Here is a 9,281-nt window from a genome sequence, read left to right as displayed (position 1 = left end):
CGCTCTGCAGGGGCCGCTGGGAAATGTGGTTTACCTAGGGACTGCCTAGGTGAGGCGGAGCCGCACAGGTGTGGGCGGGGCGTAGGAAAGGAAGCTCACCCAATTTTTGTGCAATTCTCTCTCTCTCTCTCTCTCTCTCTCTCTCTCTCTCTCTCTCTCTCTCTCTCTCTCTCTCTCTCTCTCTCTCCCTCCCTCCCTTCTTTCTTTCCTTCCTTCCTTGCTTTTTTGGTTTTTTGAGATAGGGTTTTTCTATGTAACAGCCTTGGCTGTCTTGGACATGCTTTGTAGACCAGACTGGCCTCGAACTCACAGAGATCCACCTGCCTCTGCCTCCCAATTGCTGGGATTAAAGGCGTGTGCCACCATGCCTGGCTCAGAGTCAGGATTCTGATAAACACCATAAAGAATAATTATAGTGATGGATACTATCTATTAATCATTGACCGTTCTACAAACCTTTTTACCTGACATCTGTGTATACCCCATTGTTTGAATAGGCCTGAAACAGGAGAGAAAATCCAGAATAAAGTGAGCGTGCATATGAGATCTCAGAGTCTGGGTAAGAATAGATCTCACGTCACAGAGGCAGGTACATTTCAAAGGAGTGCTTCGGGAAAATAGTCAGTCAGCGAGGGAGAAAAGTTAAGACACAGGGAAAGTTGCTTACTCTTTTCTATCTTCAAGGAAATCTAGAACTATGATTGACCCTTGGTCAACCCCTGGAACTGTGGTCATTAGCGTTTATTTTCTGTCAATGATTGATGGTTTCGATGTGTAAACCTGGGGCAGTGAAGCATGCTGTGCCGGCACATTGCCATGTACAAACGACAGGATTTATGACATTCGCGCATCTGGTTTCATTGTTGGAGAACTGACCTTATTTATTGCATATGAGTGCTTTATCTGCAGAAGAGGGCATCAGATCACATTATAGATGGTCATGAGCCACCATGTGGTTGATGGGCATTGAACTCAGGACCTTAGGAAGAGCAGGCGGCTCTCTTAACCACTGAGTCATCTCTCCAGCCTCCCACCCCCAAGAACTGACTTTTGAGACAGTTATGGCTGGCTATGTAGCAAGACAGCCATGGTTTTTGTTTCGGTTTTGGTTTTGGTTTTTCAAGACAGCGTTTCTCTGTGTAGCCTTGACTGTCCTGGACTCACTTTGTAGACCAGGCTGGCCTTGAACTCACAGCGATCCGCCTGCCTCTGCCACCCGAGTGCTGGGATTAAAGGCGTGCGCCACCGCGCCCGGCTCATGGTTTTGTTGTTTATTAGTTCTTTTCTTGGTTTTGTTTGTTTTGAGACAGGGACTTGCTATACAGCCTAGGCTGACCAGAAATCCACTATGTAGACCAGGCTGAAGTCGAACTCATAGAAATTTGTCTGTCTCTGCCTCTCAAGCGAAGAGATTAAAGAAGCTGGCCCTGACCTGCTACTGAGTCTTGTGTTTTCAGAGGATTACTATGTTTTTGAAGCCATGAAAACGTCTGGAATACTTTTTTTTTTCAACTCTATTATCGTCATTATCACTATGTGTGTGTCTATGTTCGTGTGTGTGCATGATGTGTGTGGGAGGGAGGGGTGTGGAGGTGACAGGACAATTTTGTAGAGTTGGTTCCTCTCTTCCACCTTCTTGTGGGTTCCAAGGATCAAACTAAGATCATTGGGCTTGCATCATGGGGTGGTGAGCACCTTTACCTGCTGAATCATCTTGCCAGGCCCCTTAAATACTGTTGTTGTTTTTGTTGTTTTTAAATTTTTAATCTTTTAAAGATTTATCTATGTATTAAGTACATATTGTTTTGCCTGCATGTATACCAGAACTCATTATAGATGGTTGTGACCCACCACATGGTTGCTGGGAATTAAACTCAGGACCTTTGGAAGAGCCAGCAGTGCTCTTAATCTCTGAGCTATCTCTCCAGCCCTGTTTTTTTTTTTCTTTAAAGATTTATTTATTTATTATGTATACAATGCTCTGTCTTCATGTATACCTGCAGGGCAGAACAGTGCATCAAATCACATCATAGATGGTTGTGAGCCACCATGTGGTTGCTGGGAATTGAACTCAGGACCTTTGGGAGAGCAGTCAGTGCCCTTAACCTCTGAGCCATCTCTCCAGCCCCGTGGCAGTATGTGGGTTTTGCTTTTTGTTGTTGTTGTTGTTGTTGTTGTTGTTGTTTTCCCAGACAGAGTATCTCTGTGTAGCCTTGGCTAGGCTCGATTTGTAGACCAGACTGGCCTCGATCTCACAGTGATCCGTCTGCCTCTGCCTCCCAAGTGCTGGGATTAAAGGCATGCACCACTGTGCCCGGCTTTTTTTTTTTAAACAGACTTAATTCACTTTATTTTTCTTGCATAAAAACCCTTAAGTGGTATCCTGGAGCCTCAGTTCTCTGAACAGAGACTATGGTGTGAGTTTTCACAAGATGATCAATGAATTCCTGATAAAGAGACTTGGTGAACACAATCTCTTTCTAGAGGTTGAGTGTCAGGTAGCTGTAGGTCTTGGAGATGGCATCAAAAGTGGCCTTGGCAAAGTTGCCCAGGGTGGCAGTTCAGCCCCTGGCTGATGTGTAGCAGTCATCAATACTGGCATCATCAGTAGCTTCTTGGGCATAGGAGCAGAGACAATACTAGTGCCTCTGGCAGCAGGGATGAGATGCACCAAGACAGAGCCACAGCGGCCTGTCACCTTGCATGGAACAGTGTGTGGCTTGCCAATCTTGTTTCCCTAGTAGCCTCTCCAAACAGGGACAATGGAAATCTTGGCCAAAATGATGGCAGCGGCCACCTCTTTGGAGCACTTAACATGAACAGCAACATGACCATTGCAGTCTCCAATAGTAACAAAATCTTTGAACCTGGTCCTCTGGCCAGCCCATGTCTGTTTCTGCACTGGCATGATCTTTAGAACCTCATCCTTTAGGGATGCGTCCAGGAAAAAAGTCAATAATCTCGGATTCCTCAATTGGCAGGGAGAACATGTGGGTCTCCTCCAAGGACATGACCTTCACATGCCCTTGACCAGGAGGCCTGGCTTGTACTCCTTGTCTTCCGCTTTCCCTTCCTGAGCCCTGCAGCCTTGACCACCGGCCTTAGCAATGACCTTGTTTGGCCCTATTTTTTTTTTTAACAATTTTATTTGTGTTCCTCAGTGTCTCTGTCTCCCTTCCACCAACCCCCCAACACTAGGTAGGAGAGGAAGGTTAGAGGGGAAAGGAGGCGTAGACCTTGCCTTTCTCAGAGTCTTTCTGCTTTCTCCAAGCTTCGGCCACCACAGTCTCCCACTCCTGCCACCTCCAACCATTTCCTCAAAGCGGTCTGTCTGTCACAGTGCCCACCGGGTGCCTTCCCTCTCCCCCGGGGCTCTGATGTTTATACCCTCTCAGAGTCCTCAGGATTAAACGAACTGCAGCTCCTCTCTGAGGCAATTATCAGCTAAAGGCAGCTCTGTACATGTGGGGTTAAAACAAAAACATATTTACAATAACTGAGTTTTTTTTTCAATAACTGAGTTTTTAAGGAAACCAAAACTTCCACTACAACTATGTCCCCTAAGACACCTCTCTCTTCCGTGTTTAGTGTTTACGCAAGAAAGAAGTCCCATAAATACCTTTGATTAGATCTGCTTCCCTTCACCTGACAGTGCTGGAAACTAAACACAGGGCCTTACAAATGCTAACCGATTGCTCTACCACTGAGCCACATCACAGAATCCTGAGAAGTTTTTGCATTTAGATGCATACCTTACACCATATACAAGATTAAATCTAAACTGATCCATGAACAAAAGAAAAAAGAAAAAAAGAAACTAAGCTGTAAAAGAAAACATGGGTGATTTCCTCTTTAACCACATTGAAAAGAAAAGCATCTAAGCTGGGCTGTGGCGGCACACACCTTTATTTTTTTTTATTTTTTATTTTTATTTTTTTGAGATAGGGTCTCCCTGTGTAGCCTTGGCTGGCCTGGACTCCCTCTGTAGACCAGGCTGGCCTCGAACTCCCAGCGATCCCCCTCCCAGCACTCGGGAGGCAGAAGCAGGTGCATCTATGTGAGTTTGAGGACAGCCTGGTCTACAAAGCGAGTCCAGGATAGCCCGGACTATAAGAGAAATCCTGTCTCGAAAAACAAACAAACAAACAAACAAAAGAAAGGCATCCTACCTACCATTCAAAATCTAGACACAATAAAATATTGCTAAATTTGACTTCATGTAAAAATACATATGGAAAAAATTCTAGCATCTACCTCAGATAAAAAGCTAATTCTGGGGCCAGGCGTAGTGGTACATGCCTTTAATCCCAGCACTTGGGAGGCAGAGGCAGGTGGATTTCTGTGAGTTCAAGGCCAGCCTGGTCTACAAAGGGAGCCCAGGACAGCCAAGGCTACACAGAGAAACCCTGTCTGGAAAAACAAAAACAAAAACAAAAAAAATTATGTGTTTGAAACTGAGCACAGGCACTCTAAGTGGCTAGAGACCTTGCATCCGCTGGAGCTACACAGTTACAGGCAGTTGTGAGCTGGCCAACACTGGTCCTGGAAACCAAACACAGGGTCTCTAGAAGAGCAGTAAATGTTCTCAACCGATGAGCCATCTCTAGCTCCCAACTTTATACTACTTTTAAAATCTTTTTTTTTTCCTGAGACAGGGTCTCTCTGGATAGCCTTGGTTGTTCTGGCTCTCTGTAGACCAGCCTGGCCTGGACCTCAGGCAGAGATCTACCTGCCTCTGCCTCCCGAGTGCTGGGATTAAAGCCATGTACCACCATGCCTAGCTTTTTTTTTTTTTTTTTTTTTTTTAGGTTTTTCGAGACAGGATTTCTTGTGTAGCCTTGGCTGTCCTGGACTCACTTTGTAGACCAGGCCTTTAACCCCAGCACTCAGGAGGCAGAGGCAGGCAGATCACAGTGAGCTCAAGGCCAGCCTGGTCTACAAAGTGAGTCTAGGACAGCCAAGGCTACACAAAAGAAACTTTGTCTCAAAAAACCAAACATCTTTTAAAACAACTTTTCCTCAGGAGCTCTTTTTTTTTTTTTTCCTGTCCAGTTGATTGACAGGTGCTTTTGGACTGAGTCTTACAGGAGGAAGCAAGGCCTCTTGTCTGTTTGTTTGTAGTGTTAGAGATCCACGCAGAGCTCAGCACTCTACCACTGATCTACACTCATCACTACGTCACTCAAAACTTAGGGATAAAGAGTGATATAAAAAGGTTCTCTCAAAAAGAATAGGAAAAGATGTTCAAATTCTCAAACACGAGAAACGTGTAAATTAGAACGGATACTGAGTGGCTGGCGTCATGGCTTGCCAGGTGAAGAGAGATGCACGCTGTTAATCCTTAGGATCTTGAGTCTGATCCCCAACACCCCCATACAAGGAGAGAACTGATATCCCCAAATTCCTCCTCTGACCTCAAGATATGTGCTGTGGACACACACACACACACACACACACACACACACACACACACACACACACGTGATTTAAAATTTAAAAAAGAGACACTGAGACTGAGTGACTGAGTTATGGTCAAAATAGTGAAACATTTCATCCTGTGTTTACAGTGGAGTCCAGATAAACCCTCTAGAATCATAAAGACTTCTGGAGGTCCCTAGGATGTACATACTAGCAGCAAGCTTGACAAAGGCAACTAGGCTTCATAGATTCCTGCTGTTGTGGGTTTTGTTTTGTTTTACTTTTGAGATAGCATCTTACCACAGAACCCTGGTTGTCCTAGAACTTGCTCTCCAGAGCAGGCTATCCTCAAACTCACATAGATCCATCTGCTTCCAGAGTGCTGGGATTAAAAGTATGCATCGCCACACCTAGTTAGAATTCATAGGTTTTTTTTGTTTCTTATTGTTATTGTTTGAGCCAGGGTCTCAAATAGCCCAGGATGACCTCTGACTTCTTCTGTAGCCCAGGATGGTCTTGAGTGCCTATCTCTTTTCTCTCCTTTGCTGAGATGATGAGGATGTGGCCCACGCCTACTCCTGAGCTCAGGGTCTGGCTCCCTTCAGCATCACTGAGTTCCCCTCTGGTATCCTGGGCCTGCACCTAATACAAGCTAAGGCCTAGGCTGTGTACCACAGTAGACAGAAAGAACTCTAGAACTCCGTTACTGAATGTCAGAGGTTAAGAGCACTTGCTACTCTTCCTTAGGACCTGGGTTTGGTTCCCAGCACCCACTTAGAGGCTCGTAACCATTTATAACTTCAGGTTCAGGGGATCCCATGCTCAATTTTGGCCTCCAAAGGCAAAATACCTATATGCCTCAACAACCATTACCTGTTAATTGCATATAGGTCCTCAGGGAAGTGGGGGTAAGGATCCCCCACATCCCTCCCATAGGCATTCATAGCTGCTGTGAGTTCAAGAGTGGAATACCCATGTCATGTCCATGCATGCATAGCTCTGTCTTGAGCTGAGGGCTGATGAACAGGGCAGAAGCTTCCAGTTCTAGCTTCATTACTCAATGGCTGCAACTAAGGCATGTGGGGTCTTTGGTGACAGGCTTTTGCCTCCAGTTCTGGTGGGCAAGCAACTGGAGTAACAGTTGCCCACACTGTTTTGGGAGCTTCAAGAGTTTTATTCTTCCTGAATGTTTTCCGTTTTCTCTCAGCCACACCTAGGCCCTCAGCTTCTTACCAGATAGCAAGGTAAAGGTGGTTTTAAATGGACTATGGCGCACGCTTTTAACCCCAGCACTCGGGAGGTAGAGGCAGGCAGATCGCTGTGAGTTTGAGACCAGTCTGGTCTACAAAGTGAGTCCAGGACAGCCAAAGCTACACACAGAGAAACCATGTCTCAAAAAACTTAAAAAAAAAAATTAGATGGACTATGTGCTCAGTAAAAGTTAAAATGCAGCTGGAAACAAATATGACAGTAAGCATGTGTGGGAATTGGCTGCCCCACACTCACTCCTGAGGAGGGCACATAAATGGGCAGAGCTATAAAAACAGCAAACATCCTGTGTGCTCCTTTGTGTGTGTGACAGCTGCTCAAAGTGACAGAGCTGTGGTTCCAAGAAGGCCATGTCATGTCTAAGGAAAGCCTTTCCTACTTCTTCTCCCCGCCCCATCTTCTTCTGGAAAGGTGTCTAGAGACAAACTACAGGAAGGTTTTTTGAATTGTGGAAATCTTTGTAGGAGTGTATTTTTTTTAAAATCTATTTTATTTGGGTTTCTTCATGCCTCTATCTCCCTTCCAGCTCCCCTACCCTGGGTAGGAGAGGAAGAGGTTAGTGGGGACGTGAGTTATAAATCTGGTATACTTAGTTACAGCTGGTTAGGGCCATCAGGGTCTTTGGGAAAATACCAATGTCAGTCATCAGGATTCCAGCAAACCCAGCAGCCTTCTTTTTCTGTCTGTCTCCTCCAAGCGTTTTCTTTCTTGTTCTCTCTCTCTCCCTCCCTCCTTCTCTTCTCTTCTCTCTCTCTGTCCGTCTCTGTCTCTCTGTCTCTCTGTCTCTCTGAGCATCCCTTGAATCATCCCCTCCCATCTCTGAGTGTCTCTTCCAAGCCCCCTTCCTCTCTCTGGGCTCTGATATTTACATCCTCTCAGAGTCCTGCAGCTGGCAAAGACCACGCCCCTCTCTGAACTGCACAAAGCTGTTATCAGCTGTGGACAAAACTAAAAGCATCTCCGTATCCCAAACTTGGGAATAAAGCAAAAATCTGTTTACATAACACAACTGAGCTTTTAAAGAAGCCAAAATTTCTACTACAAATCAAACTTATGTACAGGTTCCAGTGACTGTGTGCTTGTGTGTGCATGAGGAGCTGGCAACTGAGGTCATAGGACCCAAATAGGAACACAGAATTATCCAAAGAAACTGAAAACTCATGGAGAAATATAATGAAATATGGATAGAAATACAACTCCAATAGAAGCAAAACAAAACAGAAACCCAACTAGATGCAACAGAATAAATTTATCAGATAGAAAAATAAATAAGATAATCTGTAACAGGCCCCCTAGACCTTAGCACAACTGACTCCATGATGGAAGTACTATTCAGGGCATAAAACTCAGCATGTAGACAGTACTACCTGTCAAAATGAACACAAAGACCTAATCCAAAGTCCACAGTTCTGGGAAAGTCTCTAAATGTTACAACCTTGCTTTCTGGTTTCAATAGTTTCACTTCCTATGAACTGTTCTTGGTAACTGAAGCATATCAACTCAGGAGAGTGTGTGTGTTCATCCTGAGAAAGGCTCAGTGCTGGGACCTTAAACACCCAGCATAGTTATGAACAGACTTTGTACTGGCTTCCATCCATGTCTGAGCAGTCTTCTCTGGTGAATACCTTACAACAAACCCATTTTTAAAAAGAAATTTTAAAAATTACTTATTTTTGTTTTCTGTGCATTGGTGTTTTGCCTGCATGTCTATCTGTTGGATCCCTGGAACTGGAGTTACAGCTAGTTTGTGAACTATCATATGGGTGCCGGGAATTGAACCCGGGTCCTCTGGAAGAGCAGCTGAGTCATTCATTCAGCCCCAAACCCATAATCTACGCCCCCCTCCCCAGTTTCTCAAGACAGGGTTTCTCAGTGTAGCCCTGGCCATCTTGGAACTCATTCTGTAGACCAGCCTGGCCTGGAGCTGAGAGATTTACCTGCCTCTGCTTGAGTGACAAACTCACATTCTTGTTTAATTTTTAAAAACTTTTTGTTGATTCTTTGTGAATTTCACATCATGAATCCCAATCCCACTCGTCTCCCTGTCTCTTCATATCTGCCCTCTGCCCTTGTAACCTCCCCTCTCAAAACAAAACAAAACAAAACAAAAAAACCAGAAAACAAAATCTTGTTGTGAAAGCTGTAGTGTGTCACATAGTATACACCCTTTTTCCCCCACACATCTTTACTTGCAAATGTTCATTGTAATGAGCTCTAGTTCAAGGCTCCTGCTACACTATGGATACTGTATCCTCACCAGGACTCTTCTTGGATACCCTGTTATTGCCCTGTGTCATGGAGATCCTGCAGCTTTGGATCTGCAGGACCGGCTCCTTCACGTGCTCCAGCAGTTCATAGATGGAGTAGATGTTGGGGTGGGGCCAACTCAAAGCCTTGGATCTGGGCCTGAGGGGTATCTGAGCTGGTCAGCCTGAAGGCTCTCCTGCACCCAATGCCTCAGGTGCAAGGGGTGGCGGGGGGCGGGGCAGCCCTTCTGCTCTCAAGTGCTGCAGCCAGTGAGGGGCAGGCCAGCTCTCCAGCTCTCATGACCTTGGGGCCAGCTCTCCAACCTGCAGCAGGTGGTGAGGGGGAAG

This window comes from Acomys minous (assembly GCF_964271855.1).
Source record: "Acomys minous genome assembly, chromosome: 2".
Lineage (NCBI taxonomy): Eukaryota > Metazoa > Chordata > Mammalia > Rodentia > Muridae > Acomys > Acomys minous.
Note: the sequence above shows the minus strand (reverse complement) of the source record.